Source organism: Aquila chrysaetos, chromosome 4 (genome assembly GCF_900496995.4).
Source record: "Aquila chrysaetos chrysaetos chromosome 4, bAquChr1.4, whole genome shotgun sequence".
NCBI lineage: Eukaryota > Metazoa > Chordata > Aves > Accipitriformes > Accipitridae > Aquila > Aquila chrysaetos.
The window spans coordinates 41,105,970-41,120,333 of record NC_044007.1 but is presented as its reverse complement, the minus strand read 5'-3'; positions in this window follow the sequence as shown (position 1 = coordinate 41,120,333).

Sequence of the window (14,364 nt, the reverse complement as noted above, 5' to 3'; positions counted from 1 at the left end):
GATTTGTTTTTCAATGACCACGACTTCAAGCAAAGCCAACAGCTGTTTGACCAGGCAAAGGTAGTGATATAAACTAGTATTGACTTTTATTTCTTTTACCTGTCAGAGGAGGTGCCAGGGATATGGTTGTAGGCTTTCGTATTAAAGACATATCTTCCTTGTAGTAGTGTGATTATAGTGCAGTAGAGTCTTACAATATTAACTCTATTCCTCTGGTCTTCTGTACATCTTGTATAGAAATCTCCACAGAAGTTTTAAGGACAGTTTGGTAAGGAAGAACACTAACTCTGATATCTACCTAAAACTGTGCAAAAATGACTGAAATGAGGTGTAATATGTGATTTGCCAAGTTTAAAACCCAGTGGGGACCAATGTTCCCCCTCTAAAGAAAAGTGTTAATGTTCAAGATGGTATGCAAGCTAAGGCACCAGCCAACTGGAATATCAGTCACAGTCACCACTGCCATCATCATTACCAAATGCTAATACATTTGAAGTTCCTGAAGTCTGAAAGATATGTAAAACTAAATTCTGTTCTATATCTATATCATTAGTATTATCATTTAGAAGAGTTTTTGAAATGACCTGCTGGGGAAATGGCATGCATTTACTGTAAGGTTAAAAATTATATTCTAGCAGATAAAATATGATGCAGGGTTAGAATCTGGCCATACAAATACAAAGATGAGTCTCATCCATTGAAGTAATCAAGTCTTAAATATCTATAAGCACTAACAGACTTAATAGCATCATGAACACAAACTATAAAAACTAGATCAAAATTACAGAAGTGGTAGGAAAAAACACTTTTTCTCTTCCTGCATTAGTTCACCCCCTACCATTAGCACCAAAGTTGCTTTAATTTCTAGAGCACAAGAAATACACAGCCAATGATGTATGCTGTCAAAGGTGAATAGTACATCTCTGAATCAGCATGCTGTAGCCTTTGTAGTTAGTATCATACAAGAATTTGTACCTCTATTCCTACAGAGGTGTCCTTACCTCAGAGCCTGTGGGGCAAAGATGGAGCTCACAAATATTATTGGGTCTGCCAGACAGGAAAAGTACAGGGAAGAGAGTCAATACAGCTATTCTTTGGAACTTGTGTGCTGGAAAGGATGTCTCCCTGGATTATAGACAGCCAACAACTAAATTCTTGTTGAGTAAGATAAGAAAAGGTACTGGGGTTTGTGTTGAGGTTTTTTCACTTTTAAAGGGTTTGGGGTTTTGTTGTAAAGCACTGAAAATTTTCCCTTGTGACAGCTAAGAATGACTTCCTCACTTGATATAACATAGATTTTATAGCTAAGTAGTCATCTAATGTTACTCTGTAGTGGTAGTAATATACTGTGGGCCCGCAAAGTATTATAATGTTATGGCACTATTGAAACAAATTTCTACCTTGTTAAAGGAAACATTTTGACTTTTCAAAACAGAATTTCTATTTTCAGAATGACTTTCTATGGAGATGTTTTAAATATCCACAGTCCATCACAATTTCAATTAAAACCAAGTTCTGAAATTATGAACTTTAGGTAGAAGGAAATTCTTTTTCTTCTGTGAAAGGGAAAATCCTTGATCACCAGAAGCCACCAGGCAGCTGCTGTTAGCTTATCTTAGTTCAATACCTCAAAAAACCATCTGCAGTCCCACTTCTTTCTTACACCAAAGAGTTAGCTGTGAAAGATCATCATAATGATTCTTTTCCTGACCTGATAGGTATCTGGCCTCTGTCACTGACCCCCGTGTGGTACCCCAGCACTTCACCTTGCACTTAAAAGGGCTGTAGCAAGACAGCAAGAAGTCTGTCAAGGACTGTAGTAAGTGACAATTTGGTGCGTATTTTGTATTAGCTACACTTGTAGTCAAATAGACCTTGTGTGTGCAATTATGTTTGCAGTCTTGCATAATACAGTTTTCCTTGTAATTGTCAGGTTATTAGCACAGTGTTTTAATTTTGTTTTCTCCCAATTATTTGCATGTTTCTTAATTGGAAGTCATTAGCATATGTAAATACTCCATTTCCGTGGCATTTTGCAGCATGAGCTCATTGTGTTCAATTAATTTGTTAGCTAAATAACCCTAAGTGTTAAAAGAAAATCAGTATATAAATACAGTGTATGAATATATATCTAAATATACAGGAAAATTGTATACAGTATCTTTTATGCAGCGTTTAAAATGAGTTAAATGAAGCCTGTCTACCTTCAATAGTTTCTAAATATATTTAATTACGTAATTGATTATAGGAATCTTGTTCACACATACAAAGAATAATATCTAAATTGTTTGCTTTTCAACAGAGTTAAATTACTTTCATATTGTAGCATAAATTATTGTTTGGCATCTGAAGAAGATACTTAACAAGTCAACATTTGCCAAAGGTTAACAAAGTTACCACACTCAGAATTGAGTGGAAAGCTACTGTAAAAATATTAATATGTAATGGAAATAGGACTTTCTGAAGGAAACCACAACAGAAGGGTTTAACCAATGCCTTTTACAGCTGCTAGGTCAGTTTTATATCCTTTTAAAAGAATATGTGATTCACTTGACAACTCAAAGTAAAGAAAAACCAGCTATAATAGCCAGATTTTTTAGTTAGACTTGTTGCTCATCATTAGCACTACATGCAGCAGACTTTCTGCTAACAGGCCACTTTACATTGACAGGCTGCTTAGTGGTCCAGAGAAGTTAGGACTCAGAGTGCTCTGCTGGTGCCTGACCTTGGCACGTGATACCAGAATGCAGCGCTGAACTGATTTGCAGAATGGGCATGAATATATTAACTGAGATGCCTGAGAAATTCATTGGTAGATCTTTGCATAAGAAAAGTGCTATAAGATCTGTAGTTGAAGAGTGTTCTGTAAATGCAAAGGATTAAGACTGTTATCAGCAAAGTGTGGGTCCCAGACATCTGTGTATACAAATGCTCCAGTAGATCAAGAGGCATGTGATAGCATTCTTACTTAAGTAAAACAGTTTTCCATGAGATTCAACAAAAAGCAAAGCAAAGAAAATTCACTCTGTTACTATTTATCAATTTGCCTCTGTGAAAATACTGCTTTCTGAGGGGGCTTTCCTCTAACCCTACCCTCAGAGATTGCTTAGCTGTTAACAGTATCAGTGATCTAGAGGTAGTCTCTCTGTAATTTGTATACTCTGATGAAACTTAACTGCTCTTGGCTGAGATTTTCATCCATCTAAATTTGTTTAGCTAGAATAGAAACTGACCACATCATTTTTTTCTTGTAAAACAGTGGTGGTATGATTGCATTTACAGCTCATCCAGCTCTCCATATACATTTTGAGGATAGCAAGACAAGCTAGTGGATCCTGCCACACGTATTTCTAACGTGCTGGGGAATGTTACCAACTGGTTTAATATATGATTTATTTTTTCATGATATGCTTACTATAGAAAGTATACCTACGCCATGACTGTTTAAAGAGCAATGGTATTTAAAAGGTCTAGCTCATAAAACTTCCACATATATTTTGCATTAACCTTTAAAGATTTCCCCTTACCCGTCTCAGTTATTCATCCTTGCTGTATTTGCCATGCAGCCTAGCTGTTTGTCAGATCTAGTCTGACAAAAGCATTGCACAATCCTCCTAACAGATTCTAAGAAAAATAAAGCAATTCAAAAGGGAAAGAAACAAAAATCTTTTTGGATGATTTCCTAACAAAACTATCCAGCATCAGGATGGTGCTGGAATGTGCCAGAAAATTCACAACAATTGTTTTGTAATAAATAGCATAGGAAATTTGCCATACCGTGATATTTCAAGGTATGAGAACCATCTACTCCTTATTTGCCAACTTTTCAGCTATAAAGCCTGGGGAAAAATATTTTATTTATTTATTTATTTATTTATTTATTCATTTCGTTGAAGACAGATAAATAGCACACTGTTCTATTCATTCTGGAGAAAGGGAATGAATAATTTCCACAGATATTTTTATTTGTTTCTTTTGCTACTTCTCCAGACTACTTTTTAGTTTTTATGCTTATTAACTTATGCATTTCCCTCTCGTACATTCAACTGTCTTAATTTAGAGAAGATCAGGTTTTCAAAGCTTCTTCAAAGGTTTTTATTCTTGGCCTTCTCCCCTCTGTAGTGCCCCTTTCTAACCTAACCAGTAATAAGACTTGACTACCAGTTCAGTAGTCCTCTGCAGATGAATTACTGCTTTATTTCTCTGTGCCAAATCATGTCTCTAGTCATTCACTTGAGCCTCTTTGGCTATCTCCCTAGGCTTTCAACCTGAATATCCCAACACTATCTCAAATAGACCACATTAAAATGAAATTCTTTGCCTTGCTTCACCAATACCTAGCCTGCCTTTTCCCTTTTCTCCTATTTCAAATACGTTTATGATCTTGCTGCTCACCCCACTTCATAGTTTTATGCTTGATACTTCTTCTTTCATGCTTAGTTTCAAGCCTCACTTCTTCCATCCAGGATCTCAAAAATCTCTCTTCCTCTTTCTGCCTCCATGTAGAGTTGGAGTCTTTGTCCAGAATTTGCATTAGTCAAGATAAGAAACCACTGATCTCTTTTTCTCAGGCTTGTACTCTACATTCTGCATAAGCAAGGTTTTTCTTACCTTTCTTAAGGTAAGGAAAGGCTTCTTAAGGCATCCTTACCACAGGGCAGCTTGTACCACTTCCCTCTGCTGGATGTCTGGGCCCTGAAATGGGCCCTTTATCTCATCAACCTTTCTCCTTTGCATTTGCCTAGTGAAACCCACTCCATCACTCCTTCACATTAACTTCTTGCCTTTTCATTTTTGCCATGTCCTGATAACATCCATTAGTGCACAGGTTGAGTAGCATCTCTTCTCTCTTTTCACACCTTTTTTAAAAGTGTTCCAAAGTAGGGACACAGGCATTCTTATCTCAGCTTTCAGGATGAGCCTGATTTGCTCTTTTCAATTTATATTGAAAGTTTTTGGAAAGAGTTGACATACTGTATGTCTTTAAAAGCATTTAAGACATTGCTATTGCTTGACAAGCAATTAATTATTATTTATCTTTCATTTTGGAAGCATATAAATAGCATAATATAGTTTAAACTGATGGTTATAGTATTGCATATGTAGTAGTAATATTTTAAAATTAGAAGACACTATGACATAGCTGTCCTATAGGAAAGAAAAAGGTTAATTTTTAGTTATTATCTACATCGGCTTTCACTTAAACAATCCACTTCAAAATCTATAGAACTACCTTCATTTCTAAAGGGAGTTTTCTTTTTATTCCTGGATATAGTTGCATTTTATAGATGATTTTTCTTGCATCTGCTAGCTGTCTTTCTTTTGATCATTGCAAAAGTGTGACCTTGATCAAAATGTGGAGATTGGGCAATTGTTCCAGGAATGTGTAGTTTGAACAGTTAATATTATATTCATCTCTGTAAAAAAATCCCAAATCTTTCACACAAGTGAGGTTGCATAAGCCAAGAAATACATATCCCACTACTTTCACTTTTATGATTTTGGAAACCAATAGAAAAAAAAAGAAAAAAAGAACATTTGGAATGCAGCCAAGTAGTCAAGAAAAGAGGACTCTGTGTCTTTAAGCTGGGGAGAAAAATAAAACCCAATCATTCCAAATGTATTGCTTTAGTCATCTGGTTTCATTCTATTAATGACCTTTAACATCTGCAAAAATATTGTGAGAAGCTAATTTTGTTTGTACTGAGGTGGTGCAGAACAGTTTCTGGCTGTCAGTCTAGGATGTGCTATAAAATAAAATTGTCTTTCTGGGAGTCTGACAAAAACCTACTGTACAGATTCAGTTTATTTACAACAGCATGAAATGAAAAGAAAACAGAATTTTACAACACGCCAACATTCAAAAAAATGAATAGTACTTACACATTTATATATATTTTAGTAATAAGTTTTCAAGATAGCCACTGAGATTAAGGGATTTATTTTGTATTTTGTGGTATTCCACAAAAATTTTAACCAGGGCAAAATATTTCTCTGCAAATGTTCTTCTCCAGAATTGTAATAGCCCATTACCCTGATTTTAAACAGAGCCCTCCTTAAAAACCAGAGAGTTAGCTCAGGCACAATAGGCCTTTAATTAAACAGAAAGCCTTGCAGAGAAAAAATGTCTGTATCCTGTCTTTGTATCACAGTCATAAAAAAAGTGCAGCCTGGTAGAAGGGGAGTGGTGTGAAGCTGTTCCAGCAGACGGAGAGCATTTACCTCCTCTACCTCCTTCCAATCCAGATAAGACTGAGGAAGGAGGCAGAGGAGGGGTTGAAGAAAAATCAAAAATATCTTCATATCATAGTCTACCCAAAAAGGGCAAATTGCAACAGGTAATGGTGCAGACGGAGGGCTGTAGTTTTGGTGGTGCCTATCCCCCCCCCCCCCATAAGCAAGCTGCACTACCCAGTCTGTGGTGCTGCCTTGTCCCTCCAAGCAGTGAGGAAGGACTAGGGGCTCCCAGGCAGGCTCAGCTCCTGGCCCCATGGGGTCTGCTGAAAGAGAAGTGTGAACACTTTGTCGAGTGCAGAAAAATACATTTTAGCTGGCCTGGAAGTGAAATGCAGACTGTCCCCAGAAGGAAACTCTTTCTATCCATTGGAAAAAAGTTAAGACTTGGGATGGTGACTTCAAGGTGAAAAGCGTTGTATCCCATTAACAGTCTCTAGGTCTACCCCGCATCAAGCATTTTATCTGAGTTAAGATGATAAAAATACTATTTCTATTTGTTAGGGGAAGGAAGTTCATTAAGACAGACATTTAGATGACTATAGAAATCGGTTTTTTCTTACAGTTTAAAGATGACCATAAAGTGACATCTGGATCCATTATTTTCTGTAGGGTTGACTACAGTCTGAGGACATCTATGAACAATATATATCCCCTTTGTATCTAGACCAACCCAGTTCTATTCATATTTCCTCGAATTATCCAGAAGCAAATAATAAATTTTCTTCTGGATTCAGAGACTGACCAGAATAATAAATACTAGTAGAGGCAAACAGGTATAGTAAATTGCATTGCTTGGTAAATTGTGATGACTTAGAGTGAGGTACAACCAGAAACAGCCCTATGCAAGGTCTCTGTTTATCAGCTGAATTATATTCATCATCTGAATTATGTGTGAAATATGAAGGTAAGAACAAGTTACGTGTTTCCCAGTGCATAATTTGGGGACTCATGCCTAGGACTGTGGAGATGCTCCCTCTACACGACTTTGGTGAAACTTATACTGGAATCCTGAGTAGAGCTCTGTTGTCCATAAGTTTTAAAGAAAACTGAAAAACTTGGTGAGGAAGCAGAAAATAACTATAAAAATCATTTAATGCCTAGAAAAATTGTCTTGAGGTCAATGTTTTAAAAGTCTGAATTAAAAAAATAGTAATAATGTTGCAGTGGCCTAATTACAGTATGCTATGTGTTTTCCAGGGAAGGAAGCAGTGAGCATGAACTTCTCAATACAGAGATAAAGGATCAACAAGAACCAATGGCTAAAATTTCCTGACAATGAAATTCCTATTGGAAATTTTGTGAAAATGTGCTGTATATAGATGCCTGGAACAAGAATAATAGTAGCATCTCCATTTTTTATGTCATCTACTCATTATCACAGAACTCTGAGAATGTTATTTTTGAACTATTCCTGTAAATAATGTCACCAAAAACATTCATATATAGATTGTCTCTTTATGACTATATTCTGCAGCTTCATATGGCCTGTATATGATATTATTATTTGGGGGGGAAATAAGTAGGGTGTCTTGGTTACTTTGTAAAGCATAAAGGGCAGTTTCCATGCAATACTAGTTGAGGCATCTTATTTTTGACCTTCCCAGATCAAAATGTCACTACTCTTTGGTGTAACAAAATATTTTGACACATTAACACTTTGAATAAAAATGGAAGATAAGCCCTTTGTCTACTAATTAGAGAAGCAGATGCTTTCAATATCCTTGTGTTAGCCTGGCATCATTTTTCTAGGATATTGAAAATAGTGGCTCCTCTAATTAGTACACAGAGCTGATTATGTAAATTGCATGCATCCCATCTTGTTCAAAACAAGTTATATGGACACATATAATCAACAACTTCAGGGAAAATCACGCTGATCCAAAAGGATAGATGGCTAGCACATAGAGTCTAACACATACTTTTACTATCCAAAGCAACAAAAGCACAAAACACTGTGTTACATAAGAATGTTTACAAAAATCATCAGAAGTTAAAGATGGAAACATGGAGTTAAACCAAGCAAACAGAAATGTTCCTGATGCAGTCCAAGGACTGTACTGAAATGATATATGCTAAACAAAAGAGCCTAAAATTGGAAATTTATGGACCAAAATTGTTATATCAGAAATTAAGCCTAATCAGTGGGCAAAATAAAGAGAGGGTAGCATAATCTATTCATTGCCTTTTGGGGGAGTCCTGGATTTGTCAATAATGCCTAGGGAACAGATGAAGAAAGATGTGAAGTCGAGCATCCTTCTCATAGATGTTAAACTCCACTATGACATCTTCAGGCCTCCGTCATACTGTTTTACACAGTAAGTCCATCCATACTGAGATACAGAGAACAATTCGGATAACATCAGCACCTCTCATGGTATCTTCAGTCCTGAAGAACCCCTATAACTTGGAACTGTGTACTCAGTTTTTTTTCTTTTAGCCACTGTTTAGCATAAGTCTGACTTAGACAGCTATTACATGTTGGCAGCATGCACAAATCTATAAAAAAAAAAGACATGGTAATAATGAGGTCTTTAAATAGCCTCACACTGGTATGGATTTTGCCAGGTATAAGAGCAGTTAGCAAGAATCTATCCTATTCCGATTATACTTTCAGACTGAAAAGTTACACTGTGAACCAGAAGCAGATATTTTCTTTACATTATTGGTTATTCTTTTCTACCCATTTTGCATTTGTTGTTCTCACTTTGCTTTCAGGACTCTAACATCAATAAAATAGACAAACCTTGAAAGTGTTTCTTTTTTCCATAAACCATCTGAAATCCTGTCAAAGGATTTTCCTTCAAACATTCTCTGCTGTTGAAGTGAATGGGAATGAGGAATGTTATTAAAATACAAGACTAAATTACTACACTGTATTACAAATTCTTTGTCTCTTGTTCCTTCTTTTGTATAATATATAACTTTGCTTAAAATACTTGTAATGGTAATTGTATGTCATGGGACTAAACAGGTCAAGTCCTCTGTAATTAAAATTTAAACCTTATTTGATTATTTAGTGTTCATCCTGTTAACATCTTTGAAGCCTGTTTATTCCATCAAAATAAGTATAACAAACCATCGTGAGTACACTACAGAAATCTCATCTGTTTCCTCTATGTTTCAAAGCTTTGTCTTTGCTCTTTCCATCTTGCATTAGCACAGTAGATGTTCTTCTGTTTATGAAACTTTTATGGCTGCCAAAACTAATTTTTTTTTTTCACAAATTATTTTCCAGTTGAAAAGCATGCTTTTTCTTTTATAGCATTCTAGTCCGGTATTGTTTCTTGAATTGCATTGTTATCTGAGCAATTAGGAAGAAACTGTTCTATAGTTTCTCTCAGTCTGCCAAATACGTATTTGCTTTGCACCTTTTCTCAGTGGTTATCTCCAGTAGTTTTCTTTTTGAAGATTCCTTCATAGACTTCTTGATAGAGCTCCCAGGACTTCAAAAAACATGTTAATGAGTCAGTGTGTAGGCTGAGGAAGACAGTACAACTATCCGTTCTTCATGTAACCTTGCTGGTGGTTTTGGCAGCTCAGATCCATGCAGTTTCAGACAATCATACTGAAACGCTATTTGATGGGAGAGAACTGGCTACAAAAGATAACCCAGAGACAAAGGTTGGTGGGGTTGTCTTTTTAGTCATTTCCTTTGCTTTGGAAGCAACACACCTACAGTAGCCTGTTTAATACACAGATGCTGGTTGCATGCCTATCAAAAAGCAAAGCTGGTGACTGCACTGAACTTTCTCACTTCTCTAAGTGTTAAATGAAGTTCATTCTTTACATAAATTATGCATCACCTGCTTCAGTAATATTAGATATTAGGACAAAGATAAACATATAAAAAAGGATGAGGGAAGGCATTCTAAATAAAAACAAAAAAACAGATGGGATCAAATATCACATCAACTGAATGCTCAAGGAAGAAAATCTTTTGAAAATACAGTTTTTCTGTCCTCAGAATAGTGATCTAAACCCATGCTTATAGCCATTTTTGTAATTTCATTGGCTTAGCCAATTATTCATTGCATCTCAAGTACTTCATATACTAGTGTTGAATGTGATCACATTTTTAATAAAGAAGTAGGCTGAATGATGAGGCAGAAGTCCAAACTACTATTCCTTTGGGACCTGTCATCTCATCTTTCTACGTGTATCTCCGGAGAGGCAGCACAAAATGTATGAACATCTAGTATCAATCAAAAATGCTTGCTGTGTAGCCTGTAATGTTCCTGTCCTCAACACCATCACTTAGTATCAAGCCAAGATTTGTGGCTGTTCAACCAGGCTGCTCTGAAGCTCCGTAGCCAGCGACGCTTTTCCCCTTGTATCAGTCATCTCCACCCATTGCCTCCGGGAAGACCCCACAGCGGCAGCAGTCATGGAGCTGCCAGCTGCCAGCCTGGCTCAGCATGTGACCCCTGCAGAGAGTTTCCCTCCCTCTTGGGTCTTGGTTGTGGAGAACACGCCCATCCGTCTCACTCTGTCTGAGGAGCCTCTGTCACCATGAAGTGTCCCAAAAAGCACTCATTCATTGTATAGGAGGCACACACAATGTAAAGAAGAAATCCTCCAGAATATCCAGAGGATCTTCTGCCCCAGCTTTCATTTCACTTGCATTGAGGAAAACGAGAAAAATTCTCCCTTGTTCTCAGCAAAAACGGGCAATAGTTCAAGGGACTGACCAGGAAAAGTAGACCAATTTTTAAAAAATAAATAAATAAGAAAGCTTACTAGCTACTTGTGTGGAAAGGAAAGCATAAGATTTTTCGGAGGGTTGAGAAAAGCAAAAAAGAAACATGTATTAGAGTTAAATAAACCCACTTGAGATGTGTGCTAGCACTTTAGCCCTTGTTTAGAGACACCTTTTTATTAAAGCTGCAGTCTGTAGTGTGGGTGAAGCCATAGTGCCTGGTGTATATGGGAGATGGTAGGTCCTTGCCCATCTTTAATGGGGATTAAAAGGAGCCTTATTCATCATTTGTGTATATACTTTTTTTTTAGTCCAGGAATTACAGTTTTATACATGGCCCTGAAAAAACCAAAAAGCTTATTTTTCTCCTTTTGTTGCACTCCATTGGTGGGGTTTATACCCTCCTCAGCATCACTGGGAGTGGGTCCCTGACAGCGATGGAATACAGGACGCAGGGTACTTGTAAACCTGTCTGTCTGGTCAGGTTTTGCAAATGCTCACTGGAGCAACTGTTACCCACTCATGGCTAAACCAGTTGCCAGCTTTAAGAAGAGGAGGCAATTTTCCCACAGATACAGATGGAAGTGACCACGGGGTTATCTTTGCTTTCCTCTATAAAGGGTGCGCCTAGGATCCTTGGGAAAATTTTACTAAAGAAAACTGTCCTTGTGGGGGCACGTAGCCCTTATTCTCTTCTGCTTTCTACCTAGGCACAGTAATAGTTTCAGCTTTACGTTTTAAGTTTTAGTCTTAAAGTTGTTATAGGGTGGTTGAAAAATGGTTTGTAACTATGGATCCTTTTCAACTATGTATTTACTGCTCATTCATATGGTACAGAATTGTGCTTTAACCGCAGCCAGCAACTAAGCGCCACGCAGCCACTTGCTCACTTCCCCCTCACCCAGGAAAAAAAAAGTAAAACTCATGGGTTGAGATAGGAACAGTTTAATAGGACAGAAAAGAAGAAAATAATAGTAATAGTAATAGTAATAGCAATAGTAATAGCAATGCAATAATAATAATAAAAGAATTTGAATATACCAAACAAGTGATGCAGAATGCAATTGCTCACCACTCACTGAGCGATGCCCTGTTAGTTCCCAAGCAGTGATCTGCCCCACCTCCCCCCAGCCAGGTCCCCCCCAGTTTATATACTGGGCATGATATCACATGGTATGGAATACCCCTTTGCCCAGTTTGGGTCAGCTGCCCTGGCTGTGTCCCCTCCCAACTTCTTGTGCCCCTCCAGCCTTCTTGCTGGCTGGGCATGAGAAGCTGAAAAATCCTTGACTTAGTTGAAACACTACTTAGCAACAACTGAAAACATCAGTGTGTTATCAACACTATTCTCATAGTAAATCCAAAACATTATACCAGCTACTAGAAAGAAAATTAACTCTATCCCAGCCAAAATCAGGACAAGAATCTACATCTAACATCTCCCACAGTTTCTCTAAAGCTAACAGATCAAACAATCCTGATTTCTTGAGAAAGCACAAAATTGCGATCAGCGTGGTATGACCTTTTGCGGGGGGGAAGTAGCAGTTTGATTTGCACATATGCAGTCCATATTGGTAGTAACATTTTAGATATATTAATGATTTTATAAGGAAAGCCTTTGCTTTCAGTCTGGTACAGAAACTAACATTTTCAGGAAGATCAAGTACGAGTTGGAGAGTTCATTCTTTTTCTTTCTGGGCAGTCACCCAATTATTCAGGCCAAAAGAAAAGAACTTGCTACACTTACAGGCAAACCTCTCTGGGAAACCTGATGTTTAGATATCACTTGCAAAGGGTTTTCCACCTTCCTCCAGAGCAGCTTATATGGAGTGGAGACATTCAAGGTAAGTGCAAAATTGAAATGGACCAACTCCACAGTGCCAATGATTTTTATACTAAAAACTAGGAGTTAAGCAAAAAAAAAAAAAAAAAAAAAAAAGCTATTAAACCCTGACACAGAACTTGAATTTTATGCCCTTTGTCAACTGCAGAGAGGTAGGAAAGAGATGAAAATTTTCCTCAAGAGTCTGAGAACAGCTGAGCCTGCCAACACGACCTCTGTAGCCCTTCATAACTTTTCACAGATGAGCTCTTTCTTCCGGTCCCACCTCCACCCTGTAGAGAATATTGCTATAAATCCACTTAGCTCAGTACAGCCTCATACACTTTCAGCTACAATTCCTTTAAAACTCCAGAGAAGCACATGGAGAGATTTCACTTGTAGCTATGTGATCTCATGTGACTTGCTGTGATCTTTCATATGAACAGGATGCTAGAGGTGGTGGACCATGATGCAGGATGATAATTCTGCCCATCTAGGCTAAGAAATTGTGGCCGTTGTTACAACACCCAAATACTCACTGTCATAATTTATCTACTATTGGAAAAGAACTAGAAACTCACAAGGGCAAATTTATAACAAATGTTGAGATTTATCAAAGAATTCATTGATCCCCTTCACTGTTAAATTATCCGAAAGGTATGAAAAAAAATAGCTGGGGCCTGTAATTAGTCAGAGCATCTGTCATGGCAGCTGGAGCAGCACACAAAATGGATGAGTGAAAGCATCCTCCTGCTGAATGGTATTGGGAAAGGAAAAACTAATGGCTTTTAATAAAAGGGACATGTGAAGAGCAGGGCAGGATGGGCAGGGAGATTGTTCATATCCTATTGATAATGTATGCCATAGGAAGGATTTGTATGTAGATTCATTTAAATCTATATCTACTTTGTCTATCAGTATGGTTCCTAAAGGTCCAATCCAAAATGTTTATAAACCAATGGAAGAACTGCCACAGACTTCATAGGTATGAGGTCCAACTCTGAGGGCCATAAAGATATCCATAGCAACATTCATATAATAAAAAAGAGGAGACATTTGGGTACACTGGTAATTGCTGGTACTTAGCTCAATATGAAAAGTAGAGGCTGAGCTGAGCAATACTTTGATCACTGATCCTAAGGATCAAACTCCTGTGAAGTTAGTCACTGCTGTTTCCCAGGAGCTGAGCTCTCTCCTGTTTGAATAGAGTGTAACATTATGATAATCTTTTCATAAAGCCTCTTCCCAGTCTTCCTACTCATATTTTTTTTAAAGAAAGTTTCTTCTTCTATCTTTCCTACACTGAAAGAAAAAAAAAATATTGCTTATTGTAATTTTCACCTTATCATGTGTGCATTGTTTCCAACAGGCAAGTGAGTGTTCAACATTATAATATTGATAGTTTCTGACTTTTTAATTGTCTATGATATTAATGTTAATTTTAATGCTTTGATGATTAATATTTATTCTATACAAAGTCATGCTGCTTCATTACGGAGAGGAAAGAAAGAGCCATCTTATAAAAATCTAGTTATTAACACACTTACATAGAAACTTTGTTCAATTCCCAGTAGCAAATCAGTGAAAGGAGGGATTTGAGGGATGTATA